At 39.4% G+C, this 25,874-nt stretch overlaps 1 protein-coding gene across 33 annotated transcripts in view; it reads right to left on the bottom strand.

Moving 5' to 3' along the window:
- Positions 1-25,874, bottom strand: part of Nrxn3 (neurexin 3) — a 1,553,154-nt gene that overhangs the window by 606,699 nt on the left and 920,581 nt on the right. The gene's annotated exons all lie outside the window — the stretch shown is intronic.

Consider the following 25,874-nt stretch of genomic DNA (forward strand, 5'->3'; position numbering starts at 1 on the left):
TAAACTCTGCTCCCATCCACAAACAAGGTCTTTTCCGCACTCAGTGTAACATCTAGGATGTGGCCTTCATTTTTTAGGGCTGTTACGAGACAAAATAAAACACTTCATTTGAAATTTGAGCACACTGGGAAAAAAAAGACTTGCTTTCATATCCTGAATTGGGGCATCAAGCAGTCTAGGTCACTAAAACTTAGCTCAGTTTGGAGAGCTTTTTCTGTCGGACAGAAAAATTAAACTAAAATGGAAAAACAAGAGACCTTCCTTTCCCCTCTACAGAGCAGGGAATATTGCATGTGGTGTTGATTTCTCTTGGTTCGGAGTTTACTTCCACATGCTATGGGAACCCAAAAAGACGAGTTAGAAGAGGAAAACAACAAAGCCTGTCTCAAACAGCACAGCCACCACATCATCATACACATGTAAAGCATTGTCTACAGCCAAGAGGAACTGCCATTGGATTTCAAAGGATGATGTCATTATACATAGCATTCCAGCAACTGCGTTAGGATCAGCCAGAAGACTGAGCATGGTCCATACATAGCATCTTTCAATGACTCTGATTTTATCATGTGCAAGAAACCAAATGAGAGGTGGAGATGACATAAGAATGATTTCTGGACATTCATTTTAACTACTTCATACTTGCAATTCTGTAATATTGCCAGAGGACTTTTTTCTAAAATTGAATTCCTATTACAAAACAGGGAGTGATAGCAAAACAGAGAGACACAGAGAGAGAGAGAAAGACAGAGAAAATTTGAGAAAGAGTAAATGCAACTGTCACACCTGGCTTTAGCTGTCAACTTCATACAGCCAAGTGTCACTTAAGAAGTGAGTCTCTCGAAGAAACCATCGTGAGGTAACCCAGTCACAAAAAGACAAACATGGTATATACCACTCACATATGGATTTTAGACATCAATCAGGGGAGTGCCAGCCTACAATCCCACTGCCAGAGAGTCTGGAAAACAGGCAGGACCCTAAGAGAGATATGCATGGTACCCCAGAGAAGGGGTATGGGGCAATATCACCTGAGCAGATTGGGAGCATAGGGGGAGGGGAAAGGGAGCTGAGAAAAAGAGAGGGGGACAGGTAGGGGGGCAGGGGAGGGAGGGTGAGGGAGCTGGAATTGATATGTGAAGTAAGCTTGTTTCTAATTTAAATAAAAAAGAGGTGAGTCTCAATTGAGGGATCATATAGATCAGGAAGTCCAGTAGGTATATCAGTGGAGAATTGTCTCCATTGAAAATTGATGTAGAAGTGCCTAGTCCACAGCAGGTGGCACCATTCCCTGGCAAGGTGGCCATGAACTATTTCAGCTGACCTGACAAGGGTTAGCTCTTGAATCCAAGACTGATGGCTGGGAATCCAGCATGGGACAGATCAAGACTCCCTGAATGTGGGTGTCAGTGAGGAGGCCTAGGCAATCTATTGAGCCTTGGGCAGTATTTATCCCGTGTATACAAATGGACTTTGGGCACCCATCCAACAATGAGAGATGCACTCACCTGGACTCTCGGGGGAGGGTCTAGGCCCTGCCCTGGATGAAATGACAGACTATGGACACTCCCATAGAGGGCCTCACCCTCCCTGGGGAAATGAGAGGATACTGGAGGGGTTGGAGGGAGGGCATGGGAGGAGGGGAAGGAAAGGGAGAGGGACCTGGAATTGACATGTGAAGCAACCTTGTTTCTAATTTAAATTTAAATTAAAAAAAAAAGCCAAATAAGCATGAACTTGCAAGTAAGTGAACAAGGAAGCCAGGAAGAAGTGTTCCTCCATGGTTTCTGTTTCACATTTCGGCTTCAATGCCTGCTTTGACCTCCCTTAGTAATAACTGTGATCTGTAAGCAGAAACATAACCTTTCTTCAGAGTGTTTTAGCACAGCAAGAGAATGTACTAGAAGAGCTGGGCACTTCCCTTTCCTCTGACTGTCCTGTTTCACTGGAAAGTCAAATACACAGCATGTGCAGAGATTTAATTAAGGTCAGAATTCAAACATGGAGCCTGGTTCTGTGCCTGGAGGGAAGTCAGTGCATGTAAGTTTGAAGTGCAATTTCAAGGGTACAGTGAAGCCTTCTAGATTGGGTTTTTCCTCCTAACTGGGCCCTAAGAGGGACCTGAGTATTTCAGGGGCGCTCAAAGGGTCATTTGCATTTTCCCATCTCCTCAGAACAATACTGAAAAGGAGACATGACCCTTTCAAATGTGACAGTTCTTGGTTTGTGACAGCTTCACCATGTCGATCTAGGGAGCATTGATTAGTTTACCAAACTAATGAGGCTGGATCAACTCAACCAACCAAAAGGGCAATTCTTTCTAGAAATTCTTAGCACCTCAAATTCCTACAGCTATTATATCACAATGAATTTGTGTTCATTAAAGATATCTAGTTCTGAATTGGTACAGGAGACAGCTTCCTGAACATAACACCAGTAGCACAGACAGTGAGATCAACAATTAATAAATGGGACCTACTGAAACTGAGAAGCTTCTGTAAGGCAAAGGACACAGTCAGCAAGACAAAAAGGCAGCCCACAGAATGGGAAAAAATATTCACTAATCCCACATCTGACAGAGGGTTGATCTCCAAACTTTACAAAGAACTCAAGAAGCAAGTCTCCAAAACACCAAAGGACCCTATTAAAAAGTGGGCTGCAGAACTAAATAGAGAGTTTTCAATAGAGGAGTCTAAAATGGCTGAGAGGCACTTGAGAAAGTGCTCAACATCCTTAGCCATCCGGGAAATGCAAATCAAAACAACTCTGAGATACCATCTCACTCCTGTCAGAATGGCTAAAATCAAAAACACCAATGACAATTTATGCTGGAGAGGATGTGGTGAAAGGGGGACACTCCTCCATTGCTGGTGGGAGTGCCAGCTGGTTCAGCCACTTTGGAAATCAGTATGGAGATTCCTCAGAAAAATGGGAATAAACTTACCACAAGACCCAGCAACTCCACTCTTAGGCATATATCCAAAAGATGCCCATTCATACAACAAAGATGTCTGTTCCACTATGTTCATAGCAGCTTTATTTTTAATAGCCAGAACTTGGAAGCAACCTAGATGTCCCTCACCCGAAGAGTGGATAGAGAAAATGTGGTACATCTACACAATGGAGTACTATTCAGCAGAAAAAAATAATGGAATCATGAGATTCGCAGGCAAATGAATGACACTAGAAGAAACCATCCTGAGTGAGGTAACCCAGTCACAAAAAGAGAAACATGGCATGTACGCTCTCATATATGGATTTTAGACATAGATCTGGGGAGTGCCAGCCTACAATCCTATGGCCAGAGAGTCTGGGAAACAGAAACTTCATTTAGTGGCTGATTGAAGAAGAGGTAGACTCCCTTGCTTGGTTAAGTACTGAGCTGAACTCAAGAAAGCCAGTAACAGAGAGGGAGGACTGATGATCAAAGGGATTAAGACTGGGCTGGTTTAACCCCCAGAAACAGATGACCAGACAAAGGTTAACTCTTGAATCCCAGGCATCAGCCTGGGAATCCAGCATGGGACTGATCAAGACCCCCCTGAATCTGGGTGTCAGTGAGAAGGCCTAGGGAATCTATTGAGCCTTGGGCAGCAGATCAGTACCCATCCCAAGTATACACACGGACTTTGGACTCCCATAGAACAATGTGAGGTGCACTCTCACCCTGAACTCTTGGGGAAGGGTCTAGGCCCTGCCCTATATGAAATGACAGACTATGACACCCCCATGGAGGGCCTCACACTCCCTGGGGGAATGAGGGGATAACGGGGAGGTTGGGGGGAGGGCACGGGAGGAGGGGAGGGAATGGGAGAGGGACCTGGAACTGACTTGTGAAGCAACCTCGTTTCTTATCTAAATTTAAACTGTAAAATAGAATATAAAAAAAGATAAAGATAATTTTGAGCTATGGTTTTATCTATTCTACATTTTTAAATTGTACTAATAAAGGATCCCAATAGGTTTAAAGAAAAAAAAAGATATCTAGTTCTTCTCAAATACATAGGTCTTTAAAATATACTGACAAGAAATATCTGGGGATGGGGGAGAGGAGGGAACAATTTTAGATGCCCCTTTGGCTGAGCCCTTTTCCTACCAAATCGTGTAAACTAACAATATCTTTGCCAGGAGTAACTGGTTTCTGAGAGCAAGTTTATTGGTTTTATTTTCTAGCTAGCTATTTTTTTCAATAGCAGAATATTGTAAAATTTCTGTGTTTTTAAAAAGAAATAAGAAACATGGTACATGGCTCCCATCACTGTAGTATTTATATCATTTGAAAACAACACAAGACTAGGCTATTGATACACACAGGAGGGGTTAATTTTCAAATGCGGTCACAAACTGTTATGATCTAATGGTGAAATAGTAATGCCACCATCAGCTGCTTAGCAGCTCACAGCACCTGCAAGATTATTCCTGGGAGTACAATACAAATAGCTATAAACATTGCATTAGCCATGCTCCTGATAAATGAGAAGACTGAACGAAGTCGAGGAAACTCCAAGTAACTCCTGTGTTTCAGGCTCTTCATATAGACAGCTTCCTGCACTGCACCACAAATCTGAAGGTCAAGATTAATGATCTGACTTTATAAATAAAAAAATGTGGTGACTAGCTCAAACTCTTACATTTTAACTAAATAACAGAAAGAAGATTGGGAAAAAATACCTTATTTCTTAAATTGTTTTATTTTCTTCCCTCTTCCCTCCACTTTCTGGAGAATTAAATCTAGGATGTTGTGCACATTTGGCAAGCAAATTGCCGCTGAGATATTTCTCCAGCACTCTCCTGTATAAAATATCTATTCCAAAACTCAACCTAAGAAAAGTTACTATAAGCCAATCAATGCCAATCTTATTAATCCTTGGAGCTTAGCTAAAAATAGGGAATCTTCTCAATACTTATGTCAATAATGGTTCTCACTCCTCTAAACATAAGATCATAAATAAATACACACTTTCAATGTGTAAGAAGAAATGAAATTCTTCTTTAATGTCCCAGTTATCATAATCGTACATCAGGGCCATTATTTATCATGTGTGACTCACAATAGAATCTTTGGGAAAATTGCCCATTCTAATCACCATAACAATATCAGTGGGGAGAAAAGAGGAAATGATCGAGAAAGATACGTCATTGATTAAATTAGATTTGACCCCCAGACCAAGAATGAGGCAGCTTGATGTGGGAACATTTGTGTCACCTCTTGACTGCTCTAGGGAGCTAAGAACTTTCATTCTCTTGGCCCTTATACATTGGAAGAAGTTTGGTAACTACTGAAGGCATCTGAATAGGGAATGTGGAAGGACATCCAGTTTTAATATCACATCCCATAGAATGCTTTTGCCTTCATCCACAGTTGCACTGCAATGGCCATTTATAAATCATTTTTAATTGTCTTATTAGGCAGCTTAGAGTGCAGCAATCAAAAGCATGTGGCGTTTTGAGACCTGGCATAGCCATCAGGCACGGATCAGCAGTCAGGATAATAGAAGCTGCAGGATTACAAAACCATTTATGGTCAGTAGGGATGGTGCTTTGGAGAGAAAGTGGTACACGGCTGGTTCCAAAGAGATGCTGCTCTATGACAATGTGAAGCCTGAAGGTTCCAGAGAATGAAGACCTGCTTCTCTAAGTGTGCACACCTACCAGTCCCAGGCTCTTTCATGACTGTGGTGGAAAAAGTCAACTGTCAAAAGCAGTGATCTTTTTTCAAGGAGAAATTTCTAACTCACGGGGTAAATGCTTTTTGTTTTCCTCAGAGGCCCCCAATATTGAGTTTTGTTTTTGTGTGTGAAGTCCCAATAATGGAATCAAGTATTTAGATTTGCTCTTTGATGAAGATATCGAAAAGAATACAACAGTGGGGTCTATATGAGATGAGATGCAACTGTAATTGCACAAGGACAATTATTTTAATTGCCTTACAATTTCCCAAACTACCCAATGGAAAAGCAACAATGTTCTAAATTAATTTGTAGGCTTCCTTAGGTAGTAGCAAGTGCAGCATCAAACTGTGCTAATGCAGTCAGTAAAGTACTTGCTACAAAAGCCTAAGGACATTTGTTTGATCCCTAGTATCCATGCATAAAAAAGGGGGCATGGTAATGTATTTAATCCCAGTGCTGTATTAGACAGAGACAGGAGGATACCTGGAAGTTAAGGCTAGCAGGAATAGCTAAATTTGCAAGATTGGGCTCAGTGAGAGACCTCATCTCAAATAAATAAATACATAAATAAAAATTAGTTAGAAAACATTCAACACAAGCATATGTGTGCACACATATGAACACCTACACATACCAACAGATACACATGTAAAAGAACATAAGGATCTGGATAAATATATATGGAGTTCCTGAAGGTATCCTATAAATGTATCGTACTATTTTTGTTTTGTTTTATTGTTTGTTTGTTTTTTGAGACAGGATTTCCCTGTGTGACTCTGGAACTCACGCCATAGACCAGGCTGGCCTTGAACTCACAGAGATCTATCCACCTCTGTCTACCAAGTTCTGGGATTAAAGGCATGTGCCATTTCCACCCAGTTAAATGTAATATTCTTAAAAGATTGTCACTTACCAGGCAGTAAAAATCTAAAACTCAGCCACCAAGAGTCTGGTCAAAAATTAGGAATGTTAAAAAGAAAGAAGAATTTATATAATTAATGCCAATGTATTTATAAACACATCAAGATGAATTTTGTTTTAGTACATAAGTGGGGGAAATGTCTCACCTTCAAGATTCAGTTTCTAAATTATGTGCTGTAACATAAATAGTACATTTTTCATCTTTTCTCTTTATTTCCTAGCTAAAGGAAAATAATATTTAAGTATATTTTTATATGCTCTGGAAATGTCCTGGAAATGAATTCATAAACATTTTTCAATAATATATGACAATCTTTGAAATCCTAGTTATTATGAATGATCCATTGGTTTATCTAAACTTTACTAATTAAATAAGCTTAATCAGTTATATAATGCATTTTCATTGGTATAAAGAAAGAAGGAAAAGTGAGGGGGGAAATTCCTATTATATACATATATACATATATATGTATATATACATATTCTTTCCCGTTTCTATAATGGATAGTTCCTTCTCCTAAAATATTCCTCTGTAGATCTGACTTTGAGGATAGCATTCAGGAAACATTTTGGCATACCCTTACAGAAGTGTTTCCATGAAAAACTTGGATGATCTTGCAAATAGCGACATTACAAAATTTCCCAAAGTCACTTAATTAAGTAAAAGCAAAATATTTTAATTGGACCCCTTATGAAATGGACTATCGACTTTTGGATGGACAATGGAGGAGGCTAAGAGTATCTGTGTAAGCAGACACATAAGTTATAGTGGATCAGAGAATCTTAGGAAGTGACTAGTGACAGACATACAGGGTTGGTTACACAAGGAAACACATAGACAATCATCTCAGGGCTTGTGACAAGGTTAGAATCAAATTGGCAAAGAAAGATTCAACCAGGTAAAGGCAAAATGTTCAGCCCAAGGCTGAGAAGAAGGGGGAAGTTGGAGAGGAGCACTTAGCACATTGTCGAATAAGTGGGTGTAGAATAGGCTGTCAGTTTAACGAACACATGGAGCCAGATAAGGATTACAATATCACAGTATTTGGTATTTTTTATTATAACAATTACTTTTAGACAAAAAGCACTATTAAGAGGGATGGTAAAGGGCCATGATTTTTATCCTCACTCTGCCATTTTCTGCAGTTCATTAAATGGAAGAAATTGATTCAGCAGAGCTAATTTTGTAATTAAAAAGCTTATCATGGTTTTCTGTAATGAGTTAAGTAAACAGACTGTAATTCAGTTACAATATTTATACAGCTTATACCAGGGGACATTTGCTTAGTAAATTAAATAATATGGGGAGTAAGAGAGAGATACATTTATGATGGGGGTGAAAAAGTATACCAAGGGCAATCAAAAATTTAGGACTGACAAGTTGTCCCTGAACTTCGCATACTGATGTCAAGGTAGAAACTTAGACATTTGATCCACTCTTGAACTAGAATATATGATGGTCAGTGCCATCATTAGCTGTGTTTACATTGTTTTAACTTGAGGCAGAGGAAATAATCTACTTGAAACTAAAAGGATCCAAAATTTCCCTTCCTATCTGAAGGAACACTTTTCTTATAATACCATATTTTTAAAAATCTCTATTGATGTATTATCTGAGAGGCATACACTGCATTCACAGAGAAGCTAACAAATGATTGAGGGATGGGGTTAAACAACCGGAAGCCTAAGTGGCTTCCAATTCTATGTAGACTATAGTCACTAAGGTGGCAGTTTCTGAATTGCCTCATGGCAATTGTGACACAAGCACCTCTTTTGGAAATGCCCTCCCTACTCTGAAAACCATCAACACCCATATCACGAAAAGAGAGAAAACAATAAAAATAATAAATAAATGGAAAGTAACATAAATGGAGAGGGGTTTAGCAGAGGAGACACATTGGAGAAGAGAGGGTAGAGGAGGAAATGGACTAAATAATGAGAGGCAGGCTGGGCAAAGAGAAAAAGACAGACAAAGAGGGAGAGAAGAAGCCACTGCCTTGGAACCACAGCCTGGCAAAATCATTGATTTATACAACATAGATGAATTTGGAAAGATTATGTCAAATACCCTTCAGAAAATGCTGCCTTGAGATATGACACAGGGCCCTAATATTCTATCTGAATATTCTGCCTAGAGATTGCTAGCTTTGAAATAAAGCCCTTGGCTGCCTTTTCCTAGTAGATGTTACTCCAGTTTTACTAAACTCATTGTGACATCACTGTTCTAATGACTTTGTTACTGTAAATCAGTGATGATTAGGGGGAATCACAGATTTTTCTTTTTTCTTTTTCTTTTTTTTTTTTTTGGGTTGTTTTTTCCAGAAAACATTCAGAACCAGGGACAGCTCCCCTCTCCCAAAGAGGCAAATGCAATTTTATTCACACACAGGGAGACACAATAGAGTAAGCAGACATGTATTTTTATTCAGCAGATAGCCTTTTCAGCAGTGAGAGAATATGATCCACACCTAGGAGATGATAATCCCAAATAGGACCTTCATGTAACTGACCACACATCCCACCATGTTAGATGTCATCTCTGTGCAGTGTCTCTGAATCTGCCATGTCAAAATCAATTCAATTAATCATGAAGTATCAAACATATGCCTTCTTATTATATTTATTTTCATGATATGCATTGGAAATGTTAATTGAAGCAATTCATGACAAATATCTTTTACCTTCAGGATAAAATCAGCAGAGCCAAATTCTCCAAGGTCCTACATTGTAGGCGCCTGGAGAACCTGGGATTAAAGACAGAAAATCTTTCCCCAGTATCAATTCTAGAAATATACCTTGAAAATCTGTGATGTACAGTTAGTAGGAATAAATCCCAGGGAAAACCGAGCTGTAAGAACTGCTCCATTTTGCCCTCCTTGCTCACCTACTTCCAAAGCAAATTAAGATGTTAGTTACAAAGAGGAACGTAAACTTCCAGATACAATCCAAGTATATGCATTATATGGAGAAATAACAAGAGTGGCATATGCTGCATCAGCATTTTTAGTGGCATAGCTCCAACTTGCATGTTAGCAGGTTCCCCTAAGCAACAGATCTCAATGAATCTCTGTTGTATTATTAAGGTTCTATCCCTTAGATCTACTCAAATGTGTTTCTAAGGCATCAGCCATTTGAACAAACCAGCTATATGGAGAAGATAGGAAATCACTATTGTGTCTTGTGAAAGAATAGTCATGACCTTCTTCCAAGCATCTTGTGCACACTGCTGTCTATTTGTTTCTGCCTCTCTTCCTATGCTGTACCAGCCTACCACATGTTCCATCTGTCTGCTTCTTCCAACATGCAAACTGTCTTGAGGCTCTGAGTATCATTTCGGATCCTATTTTTCAGGTTAAAAGCAGTACATTGCAGATGGCAAGTGATTATTTTTTCCTTTAGATTACTAAAGCTTGGGTAATTCTGTCATGAGTCACATTAAAAAAAAGAACAAGTGATGTTACACAGCACCTACTCAACATGAACATGTGCGAAGAACAGCTCTGCACCCAGACATCCATTCAGCAAAAGATGGGAGGATTTCACTTGAGAAGATTTTAGAGTGAGAGAATATGTGGAGCACAGCAAGCCCTATGATCACCATCACACCTTGCATGAGGATGCCAACCAATAAAGAAGCAGGGGTTTATGATATAGGAGCTTAGCAATAAATGAGTGTTTAGCATGCCCAAGACCCGGGGTGACAAACCCTTAGCACAAGAAGAAAAAATGACAAATAGGTTGTATGTCTACTGCATGCTCAGGCATTATAGGACATATGTAGAATGGACTCATTTAAAAAACCTGGGAAAGCAAGTCAGATCAGAGGGCTAAACCATTGGCCCTCTTTTCTAGTCACACAGAACAAATTTTCTGCAAGGACTCTTCATAATAGACATATATATTTATTTCAAAATTGTGGACTTAAAATTTTCAGCTTCAGCTTGTCTTTTAAAATTTAAGAAACTACTTAAAGCCCCTTGGAAAGTGTAACTGCTGGAGAGGTTATATGCCAAGGAGGAAACACCCTGTGTAATGATAGGGCAAAAGATGGGAGGACACCCTAAATTCTTTTAACTATTTAACTATTGGTTGCAACTTCCTCCGAGTGATTTCACTTCATTTATTTGAATGTTCTGACAACATCAGTTCTGGTTGTTTGAGGCACTATTTTGCTACATTCAATGTCTCCTAAAGGACTGGCTTTTGAGCAGCTCAATAGGAAAGTTTGTAGTGTATCTTCAGGATTGAACTCTGCAACCCAGTTAAAATGAATCACAGATATTTTTCAGTGGAGTAAGCTGTGTCCTCATTTCCCATTATAAATATTAAAATATAGCAGAGGACAGATGTCCAGATGAGTATAGCCATTTAATTATGCCCAAAGCCTCCAAACGTCAGTCATGTATCTCCAAGTCAGCCCTGGTGACACAAGCCTGTCATCCAAATGCTTCAGAAACAGAATGATTAAAAGTTCGAACCAGTCTCAGACACAATGGGATTTGATGACTTGTAGGCTAGCTTGGGATATATGAGAACCTGTCTCCAATAAAACCCAAAGCAAATTAAAACAGTCCAGAAAGAGTAACATAACACATTTAAGCCATGTGAACAAGTTCAATAGTAGAGAATGATGCTTATGCTATAGGTAAGGGAACCAAGTAAATGCTTAACTCTGTAGTATATAAAATGAAGGTTTACATTAGGAAATGTTCATGTACATGCGTCATCAGACCTTGTTCATAAATGTCTCTTTTCCATCCTTCCCCCAAAAAAGTCCCTCTTTTCTGCCCAAAGAGTCTCCCTTCTGATTTCATATCACACACAAATATAGTTAAATATGCATGCATGGAGACAACAATGTGCATAGTTACATCTAGATATGTTTATGAGTGAAATATGTATTTTGACTTTACCCGTCTAGTACTCCTCTTGTCCTGCTCTCTCTCTCCTCTTCTCACACCTCCTACTGTCCCTTCATAGTCACCCTTCCCCTTTTAATTTGCAAAAATAATTTTAATAAATGACACTAAAATACGCTTCTTAAGGGGTATTTCTTTGAACTTCAACAGAAAACAAGTGTTCAGCTTCACTCATGGTAACAGTGGGTACTGAATGTTATTCTCAGAATGAGTCTAACATGTACGCACTCGCTAGTCACATGACTAGATATTCACGAGCAGCAGTTTGCACAGAATGAATATTTAATTAAACAATAACGTACATCTTTTAGGAAGGTGTGAAGTACCTTGTCAGAACCTTTCCTATTTTAGCTGAGTGTTGGTTTTGATTCTATAAGGGTATTTTAAAAAATAACAACAAAAAACATTTCCAAGAATAGTGTTCTTGAAACAAACAGAGGGGTATAAGATGATTTATTGGGTTTCTAACAATTTTTGGTGATTGTTTGATTTGAGGCAGTACCTCACATAATCCAGGGGGACCTGGAACCTGCTGTGTACTCCAGGCTGGCTTTAAACTTGATATCTCTTGGTTGTCCATCTCCCAAGTGTGCTCATGGTTGGTGTTTAGCAGCATGCCCAAATGTTACCACCAACATGAGACAAACTCTTTGTGTTCTGTAGTCTTCCAGAATCTTGTTCTTTCACTCACCTACAAAAATCCCTTAAAATCTTTCTCTTAAATTTGTCACATTTAAAATAAAATTCTATTAAAGATTAAAGGAAAGTGATATTAACAAGCATCATTAAATATTCATCATTAAAAGAATAAAAAATAAACCTCGGTGTGATCATTAAAGACTTTTATTTTTGTTGTTTCTGTTCTGTTTAACTTTGTATTGAAAACCAAAACCCAATATATAAAATATGATTTTTCTAAGAGTTCAGAATGTTAACCTTATTTCATTAGGGTAGACTATTATACTTCTCCCAAAATAAACTAGTTTTTTTCATAACTAGTAATTTTTCTCCTAAACATACTATTTTAGGAAGGGTATCAATTTATACTACAGAGTAGGTAGTCTGACTTATTGTATGCTTGTAGCCAACTGAATTATCCTATAAGTTGTGTTTTCTGTATCTGTAAAATGGGACCATGACAGTGCTGACTTTAAAAAGCTTTATGGGAATTAAATTGGGATGTGTAAATAAAACATGTACTGATCTGAAAAGAAAAGAGTCCAGTGGTTTTTGCTATAGGTTTTGCTAGAGGCTTCGACTTAAATAAGAAAATCCCATGTTCCTTTAATGAGAATGTAAGATATTTAAGAATTATACTACAAAGGAATTGGGGCTACATTATTGAAAACATCTGGGGATAAAGATAAGATGCCCCACAATCTACCTATGAATTCCCTAATGTTTGCTCTTATTGCATTTGGTCCAGTAAATTGTATTATGTCAAAATAAAGTACATACTAAATAACACTTATAGAATATGAACAACCTTAAGCTTCCTTTTGATTTATCTTCACTCATTCAGAAAACTGGTATTTACAGATTAAAAAAATGAAACTTAGCCAGACTCATTTGTTTCTCTTTTATTCTGTTTAATTGGGTTCTGTCAGTTTATATTATTAAGTGGCCAAAACTTAATAATAGTTTGCTTATATTGCATTTATCTTTAGTATTGTCTTTTATTTATGAGGAGCAAGACTGGCTTCCCATTTACCTTAATGTTCTGTACGGTGCTTTTAAAACTAATGTGTTTATTTTTAAGACAAACAAATCAACCTAAGACCATTGAATAAATAGAAAAGGTGAAAAGTGTCTTTGGACAAATACACTGCAGGTGGTGTTCAAATGTCAAGGTTAATAAATACTATACAACCGTTCCCATGCTTCTCTTTGATGCATGGGAGGGCTTGAATCCCATGAATTCCATAGGTCCTTAAACATGCATTTTGTCCATCATTTTACTTAGTGGTTTTCTGGGATTTGATTGGTTGAAATCTGAATTCGTTTTTGCAGGTTGAGAGTGTCTCTACTCAGAGACACCCATCCATGGATGTCACCTCTTGATGAACCCTTCTACTCTGAGACACACAGCTGTAAATGTCAGTCCTCCTGGTTTCAGAGGCTGCTCCACCTTAGTAGCAGCAAGACTCAAGAATGATGAAGAGATGCTCCAGGTGACATCAATTTTCTGTGATGGGGGGGGGAACCCAAAGCTTAGCCATGAATGGAATGTCACAACCTCCGGAATGAAAGGTAACCTGTGCAGTGACTTCTCAGTCTCTGTACACTCACAAGTGATCACCAGGGGAATTTAAAGAAAGAAGAAAACGTGTTCAGAAACTCAAACCCCTTCAAGCTTTGTCATGCTACTTTACCTCTAGGTTAAAGGATGAAGTCTTAGTGTCACAAGATGAAGTATAGGGAGTTTCACTCATCCATGGAAAGGTGATTTTGATCATTTTGGTACGATCAAAATGTGTCACAAATGAGGTGGTTAGCTAAATGTAATGGTAATATAATCAAGTTAAGTTGTATTTTGTGGTTTGAGCCTTCCTCTAGAATGGTCTCTTCATATCATCGTAAGATCTTGTGATGCAGACAGGGTAGAGATGATAATTTTATGATGGGATAAATACAGTCAGGGATGCTAAGTGAGGTCCGGAAGGGGCGTGCCACATATCAAAGCTCTTACAGTAGCTCTTACAGTAGGTATACAAGTGAAGGACTAGGCCTGCCATAATAAAAGATGGAATATGAGTCACGAGGGAAAGCTTGAGGAATATGACCCAAACAGGAGGTTCCAAGCATCCCAGAAACTATCTCACCAAACAGCACATGGTTTCCAGGTAGGCTGTAACCTGAAGAAACCCAGCCAAGTTTTCTGGCAATCAGAGATAGAACAAATCTCCAACTTTGTCAGTTCAATTGGATTCCTTGAAGACTTATTGGGTTCTTTGTGTGTTCAATACTCTCTGCACTCTAAATGTTTAAATTCCAGTTAAGACATTGACAACAAGGTATCAGATATAGTTATATAAGCCATGTATCCATGGATTAAGCATCTCTAAAAGAGTCATTCACATTCCAAACGAAGTGAGTTAAGATGGGTAGCATATTACACAACCATCCCCAAGCACCCTAGTTAATACTTCTGGTAGACAAAAAGTACAACAATTAAGTTTGATAAGAGTGGTAGAAAAGTACTAATTTCTAGAAAAGGCAATGGCGTAAAATTTCACAGTTTTTGGTGAGTCCTATGCTCCTTGTAGAAAGCCCCAGACAATCTAAGCTAAGCCATGACATTCAGACTTCATTGAGACTGCTACTTTCTCTAAATCAGGATTTTTCAGTTCCATGGCTGCATTTGTCTTGTAACTTTTTTCATTTCTGGATTTCTACCAGGCTTGAGATAAACTTCAAGATGCATTAGGAAGAATGGAGGTGTAAAACTACCAATGAGTTGTTTGCTATAGCATCCTACAGAATGCTTCAAATGAAGAAGAGATGAACCAAAGGAAGATGATGAGAGATTCTCAAGTCTAATGTCTCTAGAAATTCTCATAGCCCTCACATCAGTGGTCATCTGACCCAGCACTGGATTCTTCACAATGTTTCAGCAAAGGTGGCTGATGACCAGGGATGACAGATCAGGAACCTCAGCAGCCTTATTCTAATTATTAGCACAGAACCTCGACAAGGACAGCACACATGAGATACAAACACTCTTCACTGGCTGTGTGGAAGTTCTGTCTCTCTCTTTGAAGTAACAAATGAATGATTATTCCCTTAGCTTTAAATCTTCTGCTTGACAGAGTCTATTTCTCATAATCATATGTACTCACATTAATAAAATCATGACACGCATTTTTTTCAAACCTAACTTGTATTTTAAAACTCTCTTACAAGAATAGAGAAGTGTTTTGAAAATGGCTGTAGTTAGATAGCTTTAGGAATACACATTTAAAGTTAGGGTGATAGCAGCTAGTTGTTAAGCCATGTGTGACCCAGATAATTTTAAGGCTTAGGTTTCTGGCAACTCAGGAATGTGTTCTGAGAATTCAGTCTCTACCTCACTGCTCATCTATTCCAAGTTAGGGAATACTTCTTGTCACATGGATCTAATTGTTTTGTGAACTCTTGAATTTTAGAAGTAAGGTAACAGGGAGTGATGAAAAATGGCTTAGTAGTTAGTGGTCCAAAGTAGGTTGTAATCCACAGTGGTCATTTCAATGCCTTCTACAACTACCTGACTGATGGAATCATATTGTATTCTGTGTGTACAATTTCCTATTTATTCACTACAACACATAAAATATTATGTTTGAATCTATATTTGAGCATGTGTGTGTGTGTGTGTGTGTGTGTGTGTTCCAGTCTGTTACAGACAAGTAGAAACTCCTCCAAGCTATCTCAAAACAAATTCTCTTTAAGGAAGTTCATGTTGCTTCCACATGGCTATCAAATTAAGCAAATAAAAATTTTGAATATCTAACAGCAACTTTGTACCTAAAGACCTGATAATTCTCAGTATCTCAGTATACATAAACTGAGGGATAACATCATATCCCTCACATATGTAAAATTACCATTTGCTAGCTAAAAATAAGATAAATCTAAAATGAGTGAAGATATCTTCAGAGAAGGGATTTTAATAATGCAAATAATAAGATAATGAGATGCAAGGTGGTTATTGCTGAGTGGTGAAGGCTTAATAGCCTGGCACCTGCAACTGAGGATAAATCAGATTCTGACACCAATCAATCAGGACCCCATTCGCCTCTTTCTGATAAAATGTTTCAAGAAATGCATGCCTTGTGTTAACATCAAAGACATAAATGATTCCACAGTCTGATCACATTTTCAAACAAAATTTCATTTGGAAGGATATTTATAAAGATGGCAACTTCTGGAAATCTCCTTCCAGTTAAATTTGGATTTCCATGAAGGACTGCTTGTCATATCTCTGCTGAGTAGGAATCTTGGACTTGTGCAATTTACTGGTTCCTATAAAGACTGCAATTCAGCTTCTGCCTTCATTTAAGTGATAAGTGGTTTCAAATTATTTTGATTTTTAAGAAAAGTTTAAATTGTGTAACTGATGTGGTTTGCCTTATTAGAGTTTTCTGCTTCTATTTAATGAGGCTGTAATTTCCTTTAATTTTTTTGCTCTAATTGGGTTAGCGGTGTCTACAGAGATATAGCAGTCCGTATTTTTAGCTCATGTGGTGGATCTCCTGCAGGGAAGCTGCATAGCCTCCATAGCCAGGTCAGATGGCAACCTCATAGGGAAGGTACGGAGGTGAAGGAGAGCTGGCATTGTGAAGTGGAGACTTTGGTTTGAATATGAGGAACGAGCTGCAGGGGGTGTCAGTCACATCTCCTCTAAGCCGGCTTCCACAATCCTCCCTAACTGCACTCCCCATAGCTACAACGCAATTTCTTAAACGATGCATTGAAGTAGTAGAGGATGAAGAATGGGAGCAGACACAATTATTTGTAAGGATCAGAATAAGAAATACTCAATTTTCAATATCTAGTCCATTTCAAAAGTTGAATCTGAGCCTGCCTAATAAAAACTGCTTCCCAGGGTACAGCAATGTGGCTCAGTAAGGAAACATGTGAGGTGACCCAGGTGTGACACACATATGGCAGAATTTGTACTTTGTGATATGAACACCCCTACTCATGGTCAAGCACATGTCAGAGCAAAAGAGTTTCACATTAGATCTGCTTGTCTGTGGTTATGCGAGAACTCTTAGGCTAATGATTTTTTTAAAAAGTAGAACACAGTGATGTATCTATGTCGATTGCAGTGAGAAATGTTCCCCACAGCTTTGTGTGTTTAAAGACTTGTGACCCAGTGAGTGTCACTGTTTGGGGATCTTATAAGTCTCTTAGGTGCAGCCTTGCTAGGGGAAGCACATCACTGAAGGAAGGCTTTGAGAGTTTATACCCTTAGCCCATTTCTAGTTCACTCTCAGCTTTCTGCCTATGATTGAAGATAGGAACTTCCTGCTCCGGCAGCCTGCTATGGTGCCTCCCTTGCCATTATGAACTCTCCCTTTAGGACTATAAGCCAAAATAAACTCTTACATATGTCATTTTTGCTATTGGTATTTTTTTCACAGCAATAGAAAAGTAATATAGTATCATTTCAGGGCACTTGTTTCTCTGGAAGGATGTCAGGAATGGTTATCAGGCCTCCATCTCCACATCCCCACAATATTCTCCCAGAATATGACTTTCATGTCAAGTTCTGGGCCCTGTCCTTAAGACAGACAGCTCTCTCCCTCTCTCTCTAAGACTCTCTCTCTCTCTCTCTCTCTCTCTCTCTCTCTCTCTCTCTCTCTCTCTCTCTCTCTCTCTCCCTTCCTACCCCTTCCTTCCCTCCCCCTCCCTCTGTGTATGCATTTTAAAATGAAAAAAAAAACCAAAAAACAATTTCCTAGCCCCACACCCCAAGTGGATATAGTGAGTTTTAAAGAAAAAAAAGGGATTTCTACTTTGCCTTCAAATATAGGAAGTTAATTAAGACTCTGAAATGACAGAGATTCTTTAAGGTAAATGTATGGAGAGAAGCAATACAAAGACTCTTAAGATGTAAGGCAAGCTAGAGAGCATGTAGAAAGAAACAGAGAAGGTTTATGGAGTTGGTGTCTAGATGACAGCAAAAAACAAAAACAAAACAAAGTTTTAAACCTAAATCTAAAGAAAGATCTAAGGTCAAGCACACTCCCTAACTTCTACTAGATCTAAGGAAAATGGGAAAAATAGTTTCTGAGTTTGTTGGTAATGTATATTCAAGTAGGATAGGCAGTGAAAGTGGTAAATAGGCCAGGCAGTAGTGACTTAAACCTCTAATCATAGCACTTGGGGACATAGGCAGGTGGATCTCTCAGTTAAAGGCAATTCTGGTCTAAAGAGCAAATGCCAGGACAGCCAGGGATACACAGAGAAACCTGTCTTGAAAAGCAATACAAAGTGTGTAGAGTGAGGTGGGGGGGGGCCGGGGGGTGAGAGAGAGAGAGAGAGAGAGCGAGCGAGCAAAGCAAGGAAGGAAGGAAGGTAGCACAGTAGATGTGTGGGGTTCTTTGTCATGTTAGCTTGACACAGTAAAGCGCCTGGTGTGTAGAGCTACGACTGCAGACTGCAGCATCCTTTTCCCAGCCTGGGACCAGCTTTGCTTGCAGACTTCCATCTGGCCCTGTGCCTGACCCACCCACTTGCTAAGTGCTTTCCAACTTCAGGACCTTTGTTCCAGCAATCTTTTCTAACTGATCATTTCTCCCTGGGTCTGTAGATAGCTGTTGTCTTCCAACCATCCCAATCTCTGTTTAACTGTCTTGTCTAAACATGAGTTTGATCTCTCTGTTGCTCTGGCAGGGCACATGGTTTATTTGTTCACTTGCTCACTGACTCATTTCTGCTCCCTAAAATAAAGGTTCCTGAAAAGTATGAGCCCTGGTCTTTAATATTACTGTTTGGACCCTCCAGCATCTAGAACAGAGATCAGAATAAATCAGTGAGATAAATCCACAGCCCCACTCTGACTGTATAAGGGACAAGATCATTGTTGGAGATGGAGTACCAGGCATCCTGAAAGTGAGACTTTAAAAGACCTCTCCATTGGCTTGCCTACTGCAGTGTTGGTGTAGGAGGCTGTTCAGTTTCACAGAGAAGGTGTAAGAGAGATGTAGGTGACTTGGTTAAAAGAGAACTTAGATCAAAGCTACAGGCTTTGCTTCTAGCAGCAAAAGAAAAAAGTGGCTTCAAGAGAGCTGAAGAGATAGGTCAGTTTGTAAAATCCTTGCCACTCAAGTACAGAGACCTGAGTTTGGATCACCACCCCACTCCCTTTCCCCCAGAAGCCATCAGAAACAATGTGTTCTTATAACTCAAGGAGGGGCAAGGTAGAGATGGGCAGATTCCTGGGTCTTGATAGCTAAACAGTAAGCTCCAGGTTCAGTGATAAACTTGGTAGAGAACAAAAAAGGACATCTATCATGCAAAAACACACGTGCACTATAAGTGTACCTACACATATTTACCACAGACAGTAAGACACACAAGCATGCACTCAATACACACTCATACGCAAGCATAAAGTAAAATAGTGGGTCCTGTGAAGGAAGTCATGCTGCCTCCTCTGCACCTCACCGTAGTCATCCCAGAGAGAATTCCAAAGTCTCTCCTAAGGATGGACTGAGAGACATTTGGTCAAGTTATGTTCCCATTTTTGAAGGATCTTAGGAGCTTAGGAGGGTCCTTCTTCCTTGATTGCTTTTGAAATGTATTGCGTGGGAAATCAAGATTCACTAGACTCAGTAGAGGTTAAGTGAAGTTTATTCAGGGAGATTACTCTTACACAAGGGGTGCATTGTTGCCGCAGGTTCCAGCTCCAAGGATCCTCTCTGACTGTTCCCCGTGATCCGACCAGAAGCAAGAGAGAGCTCTGGGGTCTGTGACCTGTCTTCTGTCAAGTCCTCACCTGTCACCACGCCCATTTGGGCGTGGCCAGTGCTACAGATATATCTCACGACAGAAAAGCACTTACTAACCACATGATAAAAGGAAGAATATTTGAACAGTATCTCTCTAAAAAACGTCCCCTCCTCGGTGTATCCCCTCCCTCTTTAAAAATAAAGGAAACTAAATGGAGCACAGGGGAAATGTGGCTTCCCTAAGAAAATCTGCTTCCAGAGTCAATCTCTGCACCCTTCCAAAGGCTTCAAAATGCCAATTCCACCTCCGCACAGATGAGGAATGCCATCACTTGACTATTGAGTTGTTCCTCATTTGTCAACAGAGAAGCTGCTAAATTGCTACCCTGAGCAAATTTACATAGAAATTACCAATGATACTCAGCAAACGAAGGAAGGAATTACAACAGAGGGCCCTGTAAGCCCTGAAAGTCAGCTCCCTCCCAGAGAGCTGCTGCTGGCTTCTGCACGTCTCAGACAGGAGGAGAAGACAGGGAGCCTGGGAAACAGTGAGAAATAATTGGTCGAGCCCCCTTCTTTGCTCTCGCCCTTTTGCACCCATCTGGCTGCATTTTAAATCTAGCTGGCTAATTCACTGATCTATTTCCTCCCCCTCATATAGGTTTTTTTTTCCTGTAGTAAACCCCTCCACACAGGAGAGAGGAGATTGCTCTTAATTAGAGTTTCACACCCATCACTAAAGGTTAATTGCTCAGTTGTCTTTGGTCCCCTCAATTTCAGAAGTTGCTGGCTGATCACTGGTATTCATAACCATGTTTTGTGAAGTGTATGGGGGACAAACCTTTTATGGAATTCCCAGGGCCACCTTGCATTCTCCCTGGGCAAATTACTACTTTCTCCTAAATTCCTAGACTCCAGGGAGTTCCCCCTCCAGGCTCAAATAGGAAATTATTGAGGTCTGCTCAAAGAGAGGGATCCTGCTTTCTTGTCCTAACTCCCACATCCTTTCAGAATTGTGTAACAGCCTCAGTTTTCCCAGGTAGTGATTTTGCTGTTTCTGAGGGATTTGCTAATACACTATCTTCCACAAGTTCTTTAAAGCCTCTCCTCCATAGTTTCCCATGCCAGATGACTGTCACCCTTCCAAAGGCCACTCCCTACAATCCCATATTCCTTCTCATGATAGCACACTGGGTACCACATTCCCTCTGAAATGAAAATACAATAGAAACTGAACTAAATGTCCATGCCAGTCTTGTGCCCTTGTATGCGTCTCCTTGTCCAGATATATCTCTTTAATTTTTTGCCAATTCTGCAATGTATATTCTAGTGCTATCACAGTTATGATCTGTAGTTTGGTAATGGTTAAGAGAAAGGGTCAACCATTCATCCTCTTACCCTCCCTTCCTCCTTTCTTCCCTCTCTTTCCCCTCCCCCTCTCCAGGTTCTCATGTAGTCAAAACTGATGCCAAATTCACTATGCAGCCAGGGATGACCTTAAAATCCTGCTATTCTTGTCTCTATCTCTCAAGTACTGGGATTACAAATATGTGCTACCAAGTTCAATTAATGTGGTGCTGAGTTGAAACTCCAGGCCTCATGAATGTTAGCAATACCCTACCAACTTTGAACTCGAAGATATCTACCTGTCTTTGCTTCTAGGATGCTGGGATGAAAGGCTTATGCCACCACACTTGCCTGAATCATAGTTCTTTAAGCAGAGAATTGCAGGTCCATCACAGAGTTGATATCATAAGCCTATGAAGAGTGGATGAAACAATTTATGCCAATCATTGGCTCAATCAAAGCTGTGGCTGCTACTTTCTATCACCAAAATGCCTATTTGAATGCCAGATACACACTAGGAAACAACTACCTATTGTCTGGCTGACTCCACATCTGTGATCACTCACAGAGGAAAAACAAGGCAGAAAAGTACCCCTGGAAATGCCCTGATACAATGCAAAGACCACACCTTCTAAACAAACAAACAAACAAACAAACAAACAAACCAAAAGATAGCAAAGTATTGCAGGGAACCTCTGAATTGTAAAGAGGAATATTTGGGGAATCATTAAACACATAAGCTTTGGGACAGTTGCAAGGCGGGACAAGCCATTGGCCATTGATTGTTGGACGTGCTGGGTCCTACCAACATGGGAGTTGCAATTAGTGTAAGGTGAAAAAGGCAACTTGTTGCAGAAAGACACAGCTTGGAACTATGTCTCTGTAATTAAGTTGCTGCATGAATTTGCAGCTCTAAAATCACATCTCTATGTCTCTACTTCCTTCTCTGTGACTAGAAAGGGGATTAACCAACCTACTGTGCCACCGGCACTGTGAAGATGTTAGCAAGTCTTGCCTGTCATCTCCTTCTTACTCTCTGTTCCAGGACTCGAAATGGGAGTTTGGAACTACATGGAAGAAAGACATAAATTAATGATCAATTACAATACAATAAACACACAGGTGCAAGGGGAAACCCATCTAAGACCAAAGGAGACTCTTCATTTCTCTTACTAGAAGGAGTGCTTCTGTCTACAAGAGAGTAGAGCTGAAAGCAGATTTAATGGGGACCATACAGCAGACTCAAAGGTAAACACCCTAGAGTATCCTCTCACAGAAGACCACACCAGGCTGAAATGAAATTGACTTAGCACATCTATCTATGTGTCCCTGTAGCCCTGACAAAAGCTCATTAAAATCTCTTCATAGCTAAGAGACAGGATCACAGGAATCATAGCATTCTCTGCATTGAGGGGAGAATAATAGCTTCTTTACTATTTAATCTATTCTGAGATCAACCCTAGATTATGGGATGCAGAACTAAATGAGATAAGACACTGGTGTGATGCCCAAGTTAAGTCTGAAACTTCCCAATGGAAACATTTCATGAAGAGAAGTAACAAAGTATTATTGTCAAATGGTCCAAGGGAAATTTTGGAAAGAGAGCCAAAGATGCAAAACTCAGTTCTGCCCTTTATCCAAGTAACTACACATGAATCAAGTCTTGATAGGGATTGAAGGTACATACTGCCTTATGAGTCTCAATGACTCTGCTAAGTGTGCTTGCAGCACTCTGGAGAACTCTGAATTGTGCCCTTTGATGAGGAGACAGGCTTTCAATTTAAATGATTCATCTACAAAGAGTCTCCCACACAGGAAATTGCATGAAACTTAATTCATTTACCTAAAAAGGCTAAAGGATTGACTCAAGCCAAGGAGAATTCAAACATCAATTCTCCAGGATTTATGACTGAGATCTTTAATAGCCTAATTTTTAAATCCATTAACTCTTGCTAAGCAGAGGCAGAAATAAAAGGATGAGGTGAAGTGAGAAATTAAAGAATGAGAAGAGAGGAAAACAAGGGCAAAAATAGGTAGGAAAAAGAATGGGAGAAGAATAGAGACAGAGGGAAGGAGAAAGAAAAACCCAACTAAGGAGATAAGTAATTTATAGTTTGAGGGAAAAGTGACTCATTAGAAATTAAGTGGTTAAGAAAATCCCCATGCTTGCAAACTGGTCCAGATGGAAAGCACTTCAGAACAGTGGAAGAGTGCTTTGACAGCATTTCACAGAACACTACTTTATCTGCTACCTTGACATAACAAGTCACCTGTTCATCAAAAACTACCTGCGTAACTAGAATGGAGCTCCATGCCACTGTTGATGGTTACTATACTATAAAGCACCATATTTGGAGTAAGGCCTCTGAAATTCCTAAGTTGACTTGGGGAGATGATATGGGTGCGAGTTAAACAATTTTATTTGTTCCTTTTCCACTCTACTCCCAAAAGTCACACATTCGGCTTCATTGGGAGTTAAACAATCACAGAATTGCCTGAAAATCTTTTATCAGGAAAGTCAAACTCAACTCATCTGGGAGCTGGGAAGCAGACACATGTATGAGTTAGGCCCACCAGTTTACAGTGGTGGAGGTAAGGCCTATGCTAACACAGATATACTACATCAACTTAGTGTTATCTATGTATTGGGCAAGCACACATATTCAGGACTGGCCAGAGGATGTTTGCCTGCAATGCTTACAAGAGAAAGTGAATTCAATCATTCTTAAGTTGTGATGATGAATGTCTCACAGTCCAGCCTCCTTCCAAAGGATGAAGAAGAATTTTTTCTACAAGGTAACTATCCCAGTACCATTTTATAAGCTTAAATTAATCTGCTTTCAACAAAGAGAACACAGACAAACTTTTGTCTTAAGACTTTGTAGGAAAAAATGAAAAATATATTTATGCCCTGACTAGAGGAATGTGCTCTTCAGGAGAGAAACCATGGCACACAGAAGTATCTGCAAAAGTTTCCATTCATTCATATTTGGTTAATAAAAATAATTACTTAGGTAGAAAAAACACTAATTTTTTGGAAAGGTAACCAAACCCTCCTATCAAATGTCTGTAAAATGGAGGGAAATCACCCTGCAGCCAGCAGAGCCATCAGAACTGCTCCCAGCTTTTAGATCTTAAAGCAATCAGCCAGCTAATATTTATTCTACAGTATAGACAAAAGTCTACCTTCTGTCAAGGGGAAGAGAATGAATTGTTTTCCCATAATGGTGTTTTCTTTTCAATCAATTTCCCTTCAAGCTTGATTTAAGAAGGTACCATGTCAGAACCTTAGCCTGGTAGATGAAGTCTGGGACAGTTCCCCATCAAAGGTGAAAATTATGAGCGAGGCAAACCTGCAGAGTTCAATCTGGAAGCCAGAGTGCCCCCTCCTCTGCTTCTCTCACTCGCTCTCTTTTTCTTTCCTGTCAGTTAGAAGTGTTTTCAGTCTTCCACAAAGCTCTCTTGAGCTGAAATGAAAAAGGTGGGCTAAACCTAAGAATTTGAGCACAGGCAAGGAACTCTTTTAAGTTTTTTTCTACCACTGTAAGTATATTTAAATTCAAATGCATATGAAGTTCTACTCTGTGTTGAGCACCAAGATGCTGGGGGGTTCCAAAGGATGAGTGGGTTAGGCTGGGAAGATACTGTCCTCAAAGACTTATACTTGATATGGTAAGCAACTCCTCTAAGACAGTAGAGGATGAGCAGAACTACATTTACATGAAAACACTCATTGTACTGTAATAAAGAGACAAATGAATAGATGGAATTCTTCTACTAAATCTCATCTATACTGAACTGTGTAATTTACTTTTATGTCTTAGTGATAGTTCTACTTACCAACACATTTGTCTAAGCTAATTTCCTGTCTCCTCCATTCACTGTTCTGTATATTTTATCAGTTGCTAAGTCCTCACATTTTCCCATCTTTCTCACCTCCCTGGTTACTTCCTTAGTCTCAATAATCATCTTAGAATCAAGAAATGGCTTGACAGTTGTCACAGTTCTCAGCATTTATTTACCGTGTTGCTGTCAAAACCGCCCTTTTAAATCACATATCTGGTCAAAGCATAGTTCTAATAATGCTCAAATAGTATCAGGTTCTCTTGAAACTCCTTAACCTGGGATGCAAGATACATCTTGAGCTGCCCACAATAGGTACTTTGTCACACCTCAGTCAGGGCTATTGTGGATTATTCAATATTTATTTAGTATCTTTGCTCAAAAGTACCCTTCAGCCTGAAAGACCCTCATCTTATCTATCCCTTCTATCAATTCTTCTCCCTGGACACAGGACTACCCATTACCACCTACTCAGTTCAAACAGCACACTCAAGGGAAGTATTTCTTTCTATATGTTCATATACTGCTTTATGTGTTCCTCAATAGGTAGTGGTATAGATAGGTTGATTGGCAAGGTTTTCAACAGATGCTGATGTTAGCTAAAAATTAAGTCAGAAATGATTGATTTGTTTGTGACAACTCATGAGATTGTAACTAATGGAATATACTCAATATATATATTTTTTCCAGATCTCTAAAGAGGTTTTAAGATTATACATTGTCACTTCAATGAC

Source organism: Mesocricetus auratus, unplaced genomic scaffold (genome assembly GCF_017639785.1).
Source record: "Mesocricetus auratus isolate SY011 unplaced genomic scaffold, BCM_Maur_2.0 Super-Scaffold_15014, whole genome shotgun sequence".
Classification (NCBI taxonomy): Eukaryota; Metazoa; Chordata; class Mammalia; order Rodentia; family Cricetidae; genus Mesocricetus; species Mesocricetus auratus.